Below are 16333 nucleotides of genomic sequence, written 5' to 3'. Positions count from 1 at the left end.
TAGCAGAGCAGAAGCAGGAAATAAATAGGCTACACAAAAAGACAAGAATAAATCACATGGAACTAGGAACAGGAGGAGAGCCCTCTAGGTGTACTGGGCGTGACACCTATGCCCTCAGGCCACGGACGGAGTAGCGACCTGGTGCTAGGCGGGTCTCAAGATATCCAAACATCAATGCTGAGCAAAGTTACCCAGAAATATATAGCCCCTGGGAGAGAGAGACACCAGAAGGAAAGCAAAGCACAGGAAACTAGGGACAAGACAGTAGGAGCACCCTGCAGAGGGCGTGACAGTACGCCCCCCCCCCCCTTAATGGGTGGCTCCTAACGTCCATACAAATAAGTGAGCTGCATAGCACTTGGGGGAGGAAAAACCTCATTTAACAGAAGGGAAACCTCCAGGAGTCCACGGCTGAGAGCTGCCCCCTCCTCCAGGGTATTAAAACTTTATTGGGTAGAGGAAGGGGGGGGGGGGGTCAGGTAAAGCTCCGGAGACTTGCCAAAAAAAAAAAAAAAAGACAACAAGCACAAACCACAACATAATTAAACCTGGGAGACCATAAAGAAGGGGAAACCGGGAAGTGAAAAATCAACACCAAGCAAAAAACAAGAAAAAAAAAACACAGACTGGGCAAAACATGTTCAACATTCTATCACTGATATCGGAATGAACAACCCAAGGAGAGCCAGGCAAGGAGCCCGCTCACAGACACGGATGTCCGGAGTGATATCCGGCAATAAGAATAGGAAAGCCAGCTCAACATTCAATCACGGAAGACAGGAGAGACAACCCGAAGAAAGCCAAGTATTCAGAAGTGTATGTCGGGATGGCATGACACAGACTGACCAGCTCACAGGCTCAGAAGTCAAGAGTAGCATCCCACGAATAGAATATCAGAACTGAAAAAAAAACTACATTCATTAATACTATTAGTAATATCTTCAGTAAATACTGATGCATAAAATATTTATGATAAAGGTAGGTTGTGTGCTTTTGTCCAACTGAGCAATCTTGCTTTCATCAAATATACCCTTTTTAATGTTGGATGATTAACATGCTGTAATACAGTTTAAAGTCTAAAGAATATACAACTTAAATTCTTAATTGAATAAAGATTGTCCCTCAGCAGTGATCGGGATTCAAAACTGGCAATTTCTGGTGACAGCTCAAATGATGGACATGCAAGGTTAAGCTTTATGAGCTCCACCTGGTGGTTTTACAAGGTGATTCCGGGTACTATTAACAATCTAATTTGCATACAGTCAATTGCAGTATGACACGAAATTGCGCGTTGTACCACAGCGTACCCAGCTCGTTTTGAATGGCTGCATCTGTACAAATCGAAACAAACCGACCCCCAAAACTAACACCTCCCTTCCTGCACAATACCCCTTGCTAAACTAATGTAATTGTGCACACTTCCATCAAGAAAAAAAACTACCTCCACAATCGTAGAGCAAATAAATGCTCCAATTTCAGTTCTACATTGTATTGCATGACTCTCAAAAAAATACAATACAAAGCAATAGAAATTCCAAAATATGAAAATTGCAAAGTTCCAACATAACACACAACCAAAACAGGCTATTCACATTGAAAATTAAAACTTTGACTTAATTCCAAGTCAAAAAGAACATAACCAGCACATTCACCTAATAACAAACCATAACAACCATCAACATAAATTGTTAGTGTAATAAGGGTATCATTAAACATCCAAATATATATACAGGGCTTTACTTTCAATGACTCAAAAAGGTGTGAATGGTGCAATTAGCCAAAGAGCTTACCACCAGGAAAACAATTGTTCAAAACAAAGTTACTTCAGATATCATTCAGCCAAATCATAACAGAACATCTTCAATGTCCACTAGAACCAATAACATTATAGCCATTGAAAATAAGTGAAGCTCCAACTCTTCTCTGAATCCAACATGGCCTCATCATTCACAACCACCCTCACTGTAAATCAGCATACCTTACTCCACAAATTCAGAGTACTAATCTAAACAATGTTACCAAAAACATTCATATTAAAAAAAGCAAAATAGACTAATTTCCACATCAGCTAAAATGACAAAACTGAAAGCTCAAAACAACCATAAACATCTAAGCATGTTTCAAAATACTCATATTTAAGCATAAAAAAGGATAACTCCTAACCTTTAAAAAAAAAAAAAACACCACATTCATCATTATCCAAAAAGCTCAGTGCAGCCAACCTGAAGCCCCTCCTCACTTTCACATCAATATTATTCATACTATCTTTTTAAGTTGCCCAAGTAGAGCATCGTGTGTAACGCACAAACTTCACATTGGCACCCAGGTTATTTCCATCACCATTCCAAAAGCCACAAAGTCAAAATTGACTCTCGTTCAATATTCCAGTCACTTAAACATTAGACCCACAAAATACACCAGCAGCAACATACTGAACCTCCAGTACAACCTTCACAATTCAATAAGCTTTAAATACCACACAACAAAACACTTGACCAAATTAGTCCCTAACCCTTTAACTCCTTCTCCCATCTAAAAAGGAAAAACCATTGTGTAATTATTTCAAATGTCAACTTCCCATCAAAACAGTTTAGGCATACAACAAAAAGGAGTTACACACCACAAACACATCTCAATTTCCCCAACTCAACGCTTGCCTAAACACTGAACCGGATCTAAAATACTACCTATTTGCCAACTCAATTTACATTCTCTTACCTGCCACCTTTTTGAAAACAATCATCCAAGACTGTAATGTCCTATAGCCTTGACTGCTTACAAAAACCAATGAAAATTAACAAATTCAGGTCCAAACAGGTTTAAATCCTTTGAAATCCTACCACCCTTTGGAAAACCCATTTACAAAGAACCTTATACCCATGGCTGAAAACATTTCAATTCAAAGAACATAACCCTCACAAGTATAAACATCAGATTTCAGAACACATTAAAATAAACTAAAGTAACTTTTCTTCCATATCTCCAGAAAAAAAACTCTAGTTTCAACTGATTATAGTACCATTAAACTCAACAAGTACCACAAACCTTCCCAAACCCACATTGCACAAATATTCTAAAACCCTTCAACCTACTTTAAATTATCCCCCCCCCCAAAAAAAGCATAAAAAACACCCACCTTTCTCAGTCTTTGGGCTAACACAGCTGCAAGCCATGACCTCCTACCCTTACAGGAACCAGAAACAGACTGACTACTAGACCCAAGGCTGCGTTTTTAAAACCCTCATCATTAACTCAGAGGTGTGGCTAATTCACCAGGAACCTACCACAACATGTCCTCAAAATAGTCAATTTTCAAAGCCCTATTGTTCATAATGTGACACACACCTGTTTCCAATGACTAAACAAGTATTAGCCAGCCCATCTACAGATCCAGCCATTCAAAATGCACCGGTGATAATGTGGGGGCTACTTAGAGGTTCAGGATCTGCTGGGTAACAGTTTTTTTTTTTTTTTTTTTTACAAACACTTAGTTGTGGGACTGCACTACTTTGTGGAACATTTGGACAGTCTTTAGAAGACAGTCAAGTTTCAACTAAATATGTTACCTTTCCACCCATCACATACAAAAACCCTTCCCAAACTCACAGTACAAAAATATTCTAAACACCTTCAAAAACTTCAACTGTCAACAACTTCAACCTACAACCTTCTTCAAATTACCACCCAAACCCAACAAACATCAAAACCACTCACCTTCCATAGCAGTCTTTGGGCTAACACAGCTGCAAGCCAGGAGCTCCTACCCATCCAGGAGCCAGAAGCAGAGTGACTACTAGTCTCCAAGGCTGTGTTATTAAACCCCTCATCATTAACTCAGAGGTGTGGCTAATTCATCAAGAACCTATCCCCACATGCCCTCAAAATGGTCAATTAGCAAAACCCTATTGTTCATAATGCGACACACCTGATTCCGATGACTAAACAAGTATTAGCCAGCCCATCTACAGATCCAGCCATTCAGAAGACACAGGTGATAATGCAGGAGTACTTAAAAGGTTCAGCATCTGCTGGGTGCTGCAACTTTTTACAAACACTCAGTTGTGGGACTGCACTTCTTTGTGGAATATTTGGACAGTCACCAGAAAACGCCTGAGTTTAAATCCAAGTCAAAGGTAAGGAACAAATCTTTGCCAGTTATAGAAATTGAATTGTATACTGTGTATGACAGCATGTTAAATATCAAAGTACTTAAAAGTAAGTAGATAGAATAAAAACAGGATTGCTTAGTTGGATATATACAAATAGTTTATTATTATACTGTAGGGTGTGAACATAATGTGCCTCTTTCAGGTTTACATCGACAAAGAGAAAATCCAAATATATAATTTTATAGCAGAAAGTAAAAATAAAACATAATATATAAATAATGTACACAACAGTATTCCACCTTCTTCATACATCTTTTTAGGCATCAAAATCTTTAAATTGGTAAATTACAGTGGGATATACAAAAGTTTAAACATGCTGCTTCTAACACTATAGTTTATATACATGTGAAATTATTTTTATCCTTTTCAAAGAATACATAGTAAATGCCACTTGCTGTTATAAATAATGGCATTGAATTAATACCACTTGATTATATTAATATGGAATCATGTAACTAAGCAGCCAAAAATATCACAAATTGATGTTTTGGAAACATCTGGACTTTTAACTTTTAAAACTTTTTGTGTCCCTATAGAGGTAAAGGACAATAGATAATAACACTTTATTGGCCATATATATTTTTAGGAATTTGTCTTTCCACATACCCCGTGTATGAGACACATACAGGGAGAGAGCTTGGGGTCAGACTGCAGGGTCAGCCATTTGTACAGCACCCCTGGAGCATTTGGGGTAAAGGGCCTCACTCAGGAGCCCAATGAAATAGGATTCCTGTGCCAGCTGTGGGATACAAACCAGCAACCTACCAGCCACTCTCAGATCCTTAGCCATAGAGTCACCACACCACCCCATGGAAAATGGGATTTCATGGCCCATGCAGGAATTGAACCCACAACTTTGAGCTCGTTAATACCATACTCTAACCCATTGAGCTATCCAGCACCCAACAGCCCACCTCATAATGTAGCGAGCTCTACCTGTTATTCAAGCCTAAAGATTTTTTTTACTATCTAGTTATATAAAAATCTTAATATACTATACATATTTACTATTTCATGTTTTTAAAAAGTAGACTTTGTTTATTAGAAAAAAAAACTTCAGCCCTAAGCAGGAATTGAACCCAGATCTCCCAGGGGGGTGAGAGGACCACTCAGCTAAACCCACTGCACCAACAGAGCACTTGGAACCTCTGCTGAAACAGACAGGTCAAACTGTTCCAAAAGTAATCAGGACTGAATGAGTCACAAAATAAACATTTACAAAGAAAACAGACTAAAGTTACAGAAATCTTTAATATTTTGATCCATTAATGTGATTACTAATTTCTTTTACTACATATTTCTATTTCATAATCCCAAGAGGAAAGTGTGGTGGCTCTGTGGCTAAGGATCTGCACCTATGGCTGGAAGGTTGCTGGTTCAAATCCCAAAGCTATCAGAGGGCTTTTTCTCCATTGGGGCCCCTAAGCAAGGCCAATTGCTCCAGGGGTGCTGTATAATGGCCCCAGACCTCTCTGTATCTCATGGACAGCAAGTTTGGGTTATGTGAAAAAGACAAATCCTTTTATAATTGTATATGGCTACCTTACCTCATTCGGTGGATTCTAAAAAGTACATGTATTTTACTGGGATAATGCAAGGATTCATAGAGAAGATTTATATGCTTTTTAAAAGAATCCATAATATTTTAATCTTAATAAAGTTTTAAATTTAACTTAGTCAGAAAGAGCACATCAAAACTTAACCACATAAAGTGAGTCTTTGATGCATAAAATGTTTGTAAAGTGCAATCCTTCTGTGTACTTTTTATTTAAGCTACCTCTATCAGTCTTAGACATTAAGTATAATGTTTATATTTCTAAATCAATATAATTTATGATGATATGATGTTCAAAGATTTATGCTCCTGTTATTTTTATGCTCAGCTACCAAAATTACCCTTTGGTTTTAAAATTCGATATTAAGATTCCATATTAACCAGGTTTAAACATGCACTTTGAATGCCTACATCTGTATAAATCTCTTGATCAAAAAACACAGAGGCTCAAAAGTGCAAACAATAATCATCAATGAATAGCGTCCCACATATGATTCAATCAGTCGCACTTTATTTAACCCCAAAAATGAGAAATTCATTATCCATCTTCAAATGAATAGATGTATTATATTGAGTTTGTTGATTTAATTCAGCCAGCCACTATAGCAGTCAGTTGTGAAGGTTTCACCCCTCACTGGACTTGGTACATTCTGAGGGGGAGGAGCCAGCCCAGCTCAGAGGATAAAAGAGCAGACTTCCTGTGCCTCTGTTTTCATTCAAGAGTCCAGGAGCTGAGGAGCGTGGTGAGTGGTGAGTACTATTTCCTTCCTTGTGTTGGGACCAATCTTTTGTTTGCTGGTTAGTCCCATGTTTCTTACAAAGTTTATTTTAGAAAAGGGGTACTTAGATTAAATACACTTGGCTCCTACTTCAAACCTTTTGTTGAGAAAAGTATGTTATTTATTTTATATTTATTAACCAAATCTACTACCTTTTTTGCAATAACCTACTCACACGTTAAAGTTTCTACTGACTTAATTGGTGGAAACTTCCAAACATGTCCATGTCCATATAAATTAAGAGGATTTATTTCATAATGTGATAAATTATTAAAGGTTTTAAGAAAAAAAGTGTTAAAAACAAAACCACAAATGAAGGTGTCTCTTTAGCTAAACGATGCACTTACAATTTAAATCCTACAAAGTTGGCATTTTTATGATTAACATGGTACTTGGAAAAACCGGGATATAATTAATGAAATAGATTCTAATTTTAAAGGTCATTACATTCTGTACTGGACTGACCCAAATCACATTAACTTCTGGGATTGGAGAAAAAGACCCCTGAGCTCTAGTAGAATAAACTGAGCAGTTAAGCTACTGTACCAAAAATAGAAAAGTAATAAATCAACAAAACCTTGATATATGAATACTGGAGTGGCATTTTTTTTTAAACTCAGTATGTCATCATTGTGTTTTTAATAAATGACATTTAATTACATGTCTACAAGCAGTTGAACTTTAAGAGGCAGGATCTGGACAACCTGACCTATACACACTTTTTTGGGTTCTTTTAAAAATGAAGTGAGTTACCAACTCAAGTTTATTACATGATAACTCACGTTAAACAGTATTTTTATTCACCCTATGAATGATACATACCATTGTGTATTAAATGTCAATGTGCACATTCTTGCTTCTCTCCAAGCCATCACCATGGTTCCAAAGGACGCCTTCATGCAGAGCTCATGAAAATAAACACTCCTTACACATGGTACTTGTGTCACCAGTTTATTTTTCTACACATTACGCTTTATAGAACAAGTGCCTCTGATTGAGCTTTGGACTACTCATGTCATTTTCTCCCCAGTTTGTGCATTTCTTCCAAGTTGTGTTTCCTGCACAACTTCAAGACACAAAGGTAGATTAATTGCATTCTGGAACAATGAGACAGGAGAAATGGACTGGCATCCCATCCCGTCTTCAGCAATGCAGTGACCTGTAAAGTTAAACCACTGAAAATCCAACCCTCTATAAAACCAATACCTCACAAACTAAATAATCTAATGACTTTAAAAGGATGAAAATTGTAAATGTGTTCTTACACTAAACCTAAAGTAAAAAATTAATTTATTTTACTGCTAGCAGTTGGCTTCCCTAAACTGCAACCTCTCAAACTCCATCCAAGTATAACAACCCCTTTAATCTACAACTACTGCAGCTGTAACCATTTGATAAGGTTAATAAAAAAGGGCACATTGCAATCTCACTCCCTACACTACAAAAGTGCTTTATCTGTAGCACTACATCCAATACACTTATTTGGGTGCAGTGGTAGCTCTGTGCCTAAGGATCTGCATCTGTGGCTGGAAGGTTGCCGATTCAAATCCTGCAGCCAGCAGAGGAATCCTCCTCCATTGGGCCCCTGAGCGAGGCCCTTAACCCCAACTGCTCCAGGGGTGCTGTACAATGGCTGACGGTGTGCTCTGACCCCATGCTCTTCTCCTTACCCGTGTCTGTGTCTCATTGAGAGCAAGCTGGGGTATGTGAAAAGAAATTCCCAATGCAAGAACTTGTAAAGGGCTAATAAAGTGAAGTTATTACTTCACTTAAAGGCATCAACAAGTACCTCAAGCCAAAAATACTAATAGCAGCACCCAAATTCATTACACAAACCTTGTATACTGGACAACTTAAACTGCTTCTTGGACATTTTCACCGGGAAGGGAATGGAAGACTAAAAGACAAATACATAAAGTAAAACTAAAATTAAACACGCTTTGTAAAATATGAAAGTGTCTCCAGTATGACTCATGGGAGGTGCTGTGAAGAGGACCATTAGCAACAACCAAAGACCAGAGTAAAAAGATAAACCACTTTGTCAACATTACCTCCACACTAGACTAATGCTGTTTAGCAGGGTACTACCTAGTCAACAGGGTATGTAAAATAAAGGTAAAACAAACTTACTACAAAAGTGTGCCTACCCTTGTGAAATGAAATCAAACCAGACAAGCACTCCCCCCCCCCCCCCAGCCTGTAGGTGTAAAAACTCCCCCCCCCCCCCCATCAGAGGTGGCACTGCAAGTCATAGCAGGGGGTGTCCAGTGTGCCTGTTACAACCCCAAGTGTCTCGGGGTGTAACTTTTAGGATTCTGGTTAAGGACTCAGGAAGCATGACAAGTTTTAGTCTAAAAAAAATTTAAATACAAAGACTGGTATGTAGAAAAAGAGCAGTGCCAAAGATAACAAAAAGCTGGATAATAAAGTGAGGGAAAGTGACCATTCTACCAAAACAAAACTCATGTCTTCAGCATCCAACACCCCAGCTACCCTTCACCATCTACCCAAACCCATACAACAAGGCACTCACCTATACTACACTAGTCTCTCATACAACCAACTACATCTGCAAAACATACCCCATAAACATAACTAACCCTTTACACAAATTCATAAGTAAACTACAAACAAAAATAAGCAAAAAACAGCACAAAAGAACACAGAGGTTGATAACACATTAGGGAAACTGCAAAATAAAGGATAAACAAAGTACAAAACATCTCCACAAAGCCAAAGCTATACGAAAAAGCACACAAAGCAAAACAAAAACAGAGAACCAAAGCACAATAAATACCCCTACATTCTGAAGACCACCGAGTTAAATACTGAATAAGCCGAGATCAGATTGGTCAAGTTTCATTGATGTCAAAATGGCAAAGATGGATGAATTAATGAACCAATGGGGAGGGAGTATGGAACTTGTCAAAACAAACCACACAGGGTCAAAACACTACCTTTATAGGACCCATCCAACTGGGGCTCATGAGCTGGAAGCTAAGAGGTCACCCTTCACAAGGACTCTTCCTTCACACTGGACACCATCATATATATATGCATATTCATATTTACACAACTAGTTAAAAAAAAACACCCAGTGGCAAATTTAAAACTCTTCATAAACCCAAAGCAGTATTTCAGTTCTGTGCTTTACACCATCAATGCCTAAATATATACTTTAAAACTCACCTAGATTCTCAAAAAACTGAGTTTAATTATGTGAAAGTAAACCAATACTTGGAACCATAAAACCTCCACTACCTACACCAAATGTACACAGAGTGTAACCTAAATCCCAAGTAGTAAAAAACTGAAACCAAAAACTCATTTAGGGTGTAAAATGTCATGGCACAGCAATGCAGGGAAAAGCAGATCCAGTGCCAGTGTGTATTCAATATAATGAACAGCACCTACAGCCACAATCAACATGCAAGAAACACAAGAACAGATGTGGTACATTTAGTAAGTTTTATTATGATGCCATACAAACAAAAATACATTCAATACAGGAGAACATTGTCTAGCAAAGTACTTACAAATCCACAAAACAGAACACAATCCCCCCCATGACAAAAGTGCTTTCTGTGCAGGTATGAAAAGAGCAACTCAGCTAAACCAATGCCTCTTTTCCCCAAACGAGTGGATAGCATAACTACTCCTTTTATTCATTTCTACTTTAGGGTCTCAATTCAGTTTTACTCTAAAGCCAATGCAAGATTTATGTACATGTGTGCACCCATGCAAATAAATCATTGCTTGACCTTAGACTCTCAAACTCTGCTTTTCAAATGGCCCATAATTTACAAAAATGGTTACCAAGTAACAAAATATACTTTCTCCATTCCCACACCGGAAGTCACTTTGTCTCCTCCTTGCCAGGTGGCTCAGGTGCTAAAGTTACAATCCAAGAGCCAAACAGCAATTACAAGACCAGCATGCAGAGATTCATTTATAGCTTCATGTACCACCTGAACCTCTTTCCACCCTACAAAAGGCCTCCCCCTCATTCTTCGCTTGTCATTAGGAACTTGTACAGCATTTTCAATGCTCCTCTGTGGCCGTTGTCTTCTGAAATCAAAAACGGGCCCACGAGTCTTCTGGCAAATCTTCACAGACAGATCTCAGTCCGCTGCATCTGGGCTCCCATCCTGTTAAAAGGTCCTCTCTCAGCAGCAAAGGCCTGGTCAGCCCCCCAGACAGCAGAGAACCTAAAGAAAAAAAAAACTAGACAGTCCTCTGCACTAGTCAGAAATAGTCCAGTCTACATTCCCACCCCCAACACCCATTTTGACCTCAATGATCAATGTTCAGTGCTACACAATTCCAGAACAAACCCAACAGAAAACCACCCAGAAATGTGTAAAAGCAAAAACCCACAGTACAGGGCTCCTACCACAGGGGAAAAGTCCATCTCCAATATCTGCATTAAAGCATTTCAACATCTGCACACAAGTTCACAAATTCTATCCCAAAACAGAGTTAACAACTTATCCCTTCCCTCAACCCATTTTTTCCTTGCCTGCTTACCAAGGACATAGATCCATTTGCTTGTCCGCCTAGGTCTTCAGCTTGACACAAAAGACAAGAAATTGAAGCAGTTAATGTAGGTTACAAAACCAAATCTCAATCATTAAAAATGCAAGGGTTTCATATTCTCTTACATTTCTCTGATAACAGTATCTTTCATGTCCATTAAAAGAGCAAAAACCGTAAGAAAAGTTTCCTAAATGTACTACACAACTCCCATGCCAACAGCTGTCTAACCAATAAACTCACTGGACTTTATATAACAATATGCAGTCTGCACAAATGTACCTCAAACCAAGATACACCCAGAGTATACCCAAAATGCTCCATCACGCCTCCTAGGAGGGGGAAGAAACTCACCCGTCTTGATCCTCTGATGCTGCTTTTAACTTGCACCCCACTCCTCTGGCAGATCTTCACAAACATCCCAGAGCCCAACCCCATCTGTGCTGCACATTTGGTCATTAAAGATCCTCCCTCTGAAGCACAATCCTGCTCATCTCGTCTGGTAGCACAGAGCCTGAAATGGAGAGAAGGATTTAGACCAAGTCCTCTGCACTTCTTAGAAACAGTCAAGCCAGCATTTCCACTCCCCACATACAGTGCAACACCTATCCAGCACTAACCAACAGCAAAACGCCCTACGGAGAAAACCCCCTAGTCCAGGGCTCTTGCCACAGGATCCACTGCAGCTCCTCCCCAGGGAGGAGAGCAGTTCCTGTGCCAACCCCCATCAAGAGAACCTCAATGCCATCTCCAGCAAGGACTCAACACTGGAGACAGCAGCTGGTGTGCCAAGTCACCATCATACTGCTGTGTATCTAAAGTGATTAGTTACATATGCACTCGTGAAATAAAATCTCATACAAAGCACTAATTCCATCTTCCAGAGCCAGAATGACAGCCAGTCAAATGCACATGAGTATACAGATAGCCCAACCAAACGGGGAGGAAAAATAAGCCAGAAAAAAAAAACACCACTATGACTCAATGTTTAGCACATTAAAGCATCACATCAAGAGCTCAAAGCTAGGCCTAACCCAAAAGCAGCTTGTCAACCTTCAAAAACACTTCTTGCACAAAAAGGACAAATTAAAAATGCATTTGATTTGGACATTAGAGAAACAAGTGAAACTCACCACTGCTCCAGGAACACAATCCTCCTAGATACTTGCTTCACAACTGCTCCAAGATCCATAGGCATCCAGGAAATTTAAGGATAACCTGCAAAACATCTCTTCACTCTCCATTGTTAAAAGCGCAGGACTTCAATACTTGCATCAAATCAAACCGAATGTATCCTTTTAGCCAGCCACTGAGCTCCCCATCAACAGCATGGTGTCATGTACCCATGTGTTAAGACAGTGACTCCTGCAAACTCTCCATCACACAGCAAACAAGTTCAGCAATTCAGGCAGTAACCAAAAAGACAACTATCAGCTTCTCTGTAGTTCTGCTCTTTCAATAGAAGATATCCAAAGAATCTCTGGATTCAGTTCAAAACTCCATCTTAATTGTCACCAACTCGCATACAGTATAAAACAAAGCATTCAAGTACTTCAGATCCCAGGTGCATCCATCTGCAAACATAAGTGACCAGCTCAACTCCTCCCTCAAAATTGAGCTAAAAGCTTCTAGCTTAGATTCTACTGTCCGAAAACCCAGGTAAACAGGGATGACCAAATCCATTTATTGTTGTATTCCATGTAGACAAGACTGTCAAACAAATCCCTCTTTTAAATAAAATTACCCTGGTATTAAGTCAAATTCTCAGTCGTACATCCAATCAGGTAGTGGTTGAAATTCGGGCTTTCTTAACACAGACCTAGAGATGCAGTAATGTGCCTTTTAAAGACCAAATTAAAATTTTGGTTTTACATAAAGAACATTTCAAGGTGCCCGATACTCTTGAGATCCACAGTAGTACGAGAAAACACTGACCATATTCAGTACCAAAGAACTGCAGCCTGGACTGAAAAGGTTTTAAGCTTGAACATTCAAAACTGAAACTCCAAAGCAAAAATAACTCAAAACCAAGTGATGGGCCACAACCAATGGATTTAAACCTTCGAGCCACTACATGCATTCTACCAGCAGGGAGATTACAGCCTGTACACATACAGATCAAACCCTTCATAAAACCAAACTTCACATTCCCCAGTGACTAGAAACTCCTCTGAAAACAAAGGTTCAACAACCACTTTCCCCGAGTTCACACTTTTACAGCCACATCTCCTCTGTCTTGACTGCTGTACAGGATACTCAGGGCAAAACTACACACCATTTTGTATATTATACATCAGTAACAAACTTGTACATGGAACAAAAAAAAAAAACACTGTAGCAGTTGCAATTGTTTAAAAGAAAAACGAGAGTCCTCTAACAAAAGCATTAGTTTTCATGCAGCCCTCCCTTTTCACAAAGCACAGCACGCATCCACTTCCAGACAGGTGGAAACTCATCCCTCCCCTTTCTGCACTAAAACAGACAACCTTACTTTCAATGAAAACATTTTGGTTTTAGGGCAACTTAATCCTTACAATGAACCACATCTGCAAGTTACTCAGATGGAGATTTAGACTTGATCCTCTGCACGTTTTAGAAACATTCAAGACATTTTCACAGCCAACTTTGTTCATTCAAGACAAGCCAACAGGATAACCGCCAGTCCAGGGCTCAGGTGCAGTGCCTGTGCCACCACCCATCAACAGAACCTGGCTGACATGACAAGGAGTCTGCTGGTGTGCCAAGTCTCTTATATTGCAGTGATTTACTTCGAAACGCACCCATGAAATCAATCTTTCAAAGCCAGAAAGACAACTATTACCAAGAAAAATAGACCAACAGTTACATTTTGCACTTTTAGTCTGTTGAGCTTAAGGAAGCTTAAATTGCCCACAAAGTCACAAACATGAGCCACATCCAAAATTGAAAAGGCATTTAAACATTTTGTATAAACTTGTTTCCTAATTATAAAAGAGCCAGTAGCTTTACACTAGTTGTCAATTTCAGCTGTGACTCTGGACTCATGTATTCACCAAAACATGACTGACACAGAATTAGGCGATGCACCTAGACAGGTTTTCTGCCTTGCACACGGACAGAACTGCAGAGTCCGGTAAAACCAGAGGCGAGGACGTATGCATTTTTATTAACGTGTGGTGCAACAACGCATCTACCATCACAAAACACTGCTCAGCCACTCTAGAGAGTTTCAATAATCTGCTGAGGGCATTTACAACTTATCACCATCTACGTCCCCCCCCCCCCCCAGCTCAAATGACAAGGAAGCACTAAAAGTACTATACACTGCTCACATCAGTCTCTCCTCCCCACATACAGTAAACTGTGCAGGCAAGCAAAACTAGCAGTCAGAATGGCAGCCACACAGGGATCACACACAGACATACAGGAAAATGCATTAGTCACTAGCTACATCAAGACGTGCTGGAAGTGGAACACTCAAAAGAAGTGAACTTTTTCTAAACCAAAACCATAGAGGTTCACAACCTAATCAAAGCAAGGTATGAAACATTCAAATTAGGCAATAAATCAAAACTCAAGTCAGCCGGGATCAATCTAAAGAAAGGTATTAAACATGCAAAAAACACTTAAAAATTAGAGGAACACTTCAGCACTCATGACCCAACACATGTGGGACGGTATAGACTACGAAAGAAAGAACATCTGTGCACCTGCCCATGATGCCTCCCTGCACAACAAGCTCAACACCTTTTACACTCAGTTCAAATCCACTCAACAGAACTGCACCCTCCGCGACCGACCAGGTGCTCTCACTGTCTGCAAATGTGGAGGAGATCTCTGCTAAAAGTGAACGTGCACAAGGCCCAATATCATTCCCAGTTCCATGCTCAGAACCTAAACCAATCAACTGCCAAGTGTATTCAGACATTTTCAGCATGTCTTGGGGCCAAGCTGTAGTCCCAACCTGCTTCAAGACAACCACCATCATCCGAATACCAAAGAAAACCACAGTAACATGCCTTAATGACTACCACACGGTGGCGCCGACAACCATCATGGTAAAGTGCTTCAAGGGCTGGTCATGGGGCACATTAAGGACACCATTCCCGACACTAGACCCGTACCAACAGATCCACAGATGACAGTCTTCATTGCCATACACACTGCCCTATCCCATCTGGATTAAAAAAAACAAACAAACATTCACCAACTTCAGCTCAGCTTTTAACATCATTCCAGAAAAAAGAAACTCGGTACACTGGGTCTCAATACCATCCTCTGCAATGGGATTTGGGACTTTGACAGGCAGACCACAGGCTGTCAGGCTTGGAAACCACACCTCCAGCACACAAACTCGGAACACTGGGGTTCCCCAGGGGTGTGTGCCAAGTCCATTGTCCACCTATCTGATTAAGAAAGCACAACAGAGCCTGTATTTCCAAAGACAGTTGAAGAAGGCCAAGATGTCCCCAGAACCTCACCAACTTATACAGATGCACAACAGACAGTACACTAACAGGTTGCATCTGCAGTGTTGCCGACCACAAAGCCCTACAGCAGGTGGTGAAAACTGCCCAGTCCATCTATGACAGACTGTGCTTGAGGAAAGCTCCAAGCAAAGACTCCACACACCCAAGCAAGAAGAGCGTTTGACCTTCTACCAGCCAGAAATCGGTACTGGAGCACTCAGGCCCAGATTACCAAACTCAATTTTTACCCCCACACTATTAAACTGCCAGCCTCTCACCCATGATCTGAACCCTCACTGTACCTTCTCTTAAAGCTCAAACACACATTGAAATCGACCTCAACCTCACTCCCCATAACTTTAGATCCATAGTTGATGCATGATTTTGCACATTGCTTCTTTTTTGTACTACTTACCATCCGAGGATAGTTATATAGCATTTTACACCATATACCTCTATATGAGTATAATGACCAACTTGAACATCTCTACACTTTCCCAAATCAAAGAACAGAAACTAAAAAGGACACAACTCACCAATGCCCTGCATGACTACCTTTGCATGTGTTCCTACATCCACAGCTACCCAGCAGATTCAGCAAGGGCAGCTTCAAACCCCTCCTTGCTTTCTGGTGTTCCATCTGCAGGACTTCAATACTCACAGAAAGGAATTGGATCACACTCCCGATGCCTTTCAGACAGCCAATACTGTTCCATGTCTGCATTCAGGTGGGAAGGGACTGGGGAGCACCCATCATGGCATTCCACTCTAAAAACAAAACAAGTCATTCATACCACTCAGCACCACCATGGTCTAGCCTTATTGAGAGAGGCTGTTCTGTAAACAATT

General features: G+C 40.0%; 1 long non-coding RNA gene across 2 annotated transcripts in view; it reads right to left on the bottom strand.

The window, feature by feature from the left end:
* Window positions 1-9966: 9966 nt before the first annotated feature.
* The window catches only part of LOC148651664 (uncharacterized), a 46036-nt gene continuing 39669 nt past the window's right edge, over window positions 9967-16333 (bottom strand). For both annotated transcript variants that reach the window (XR_015925805.1, XR_015925806.1), the window contains 4 exons: window positions 12170-16252; window positions 11391-11550; window positions 11031-11071; window positions 9967-10711 (listed from right to left, as the gene is read on the bottom strand). This is a non-coding gene — a long non-coding RNA (uncharacterized LOC148651664). The remainder of the gene's footprint in view (window positions 10712-11030; window positions 11072-11390; window positions 11551-12169; window positions 16253-16333) is intronic.

Source organism: Lepisosteus platostomus, chromosome 12 (assembly GCF_059453375.1).
Source record: "Lepisosteus platostomus isolate fLepPlt1 chromosome 12, fLepPlt1.hap1, whole genome shotgun sequence".
In the NCBI taxonomy this organism is placed as follows: domain Eukaryota; kingdom Metazoa; phylum Chordata; class Actinopteri; order Semionotiformes; family Lepisosteidae; genus Lepisosteus; species Lepisosteus platostomus.
This window is presented reverse-complemented; position numbering and strand designations above follow the sequence as displayed.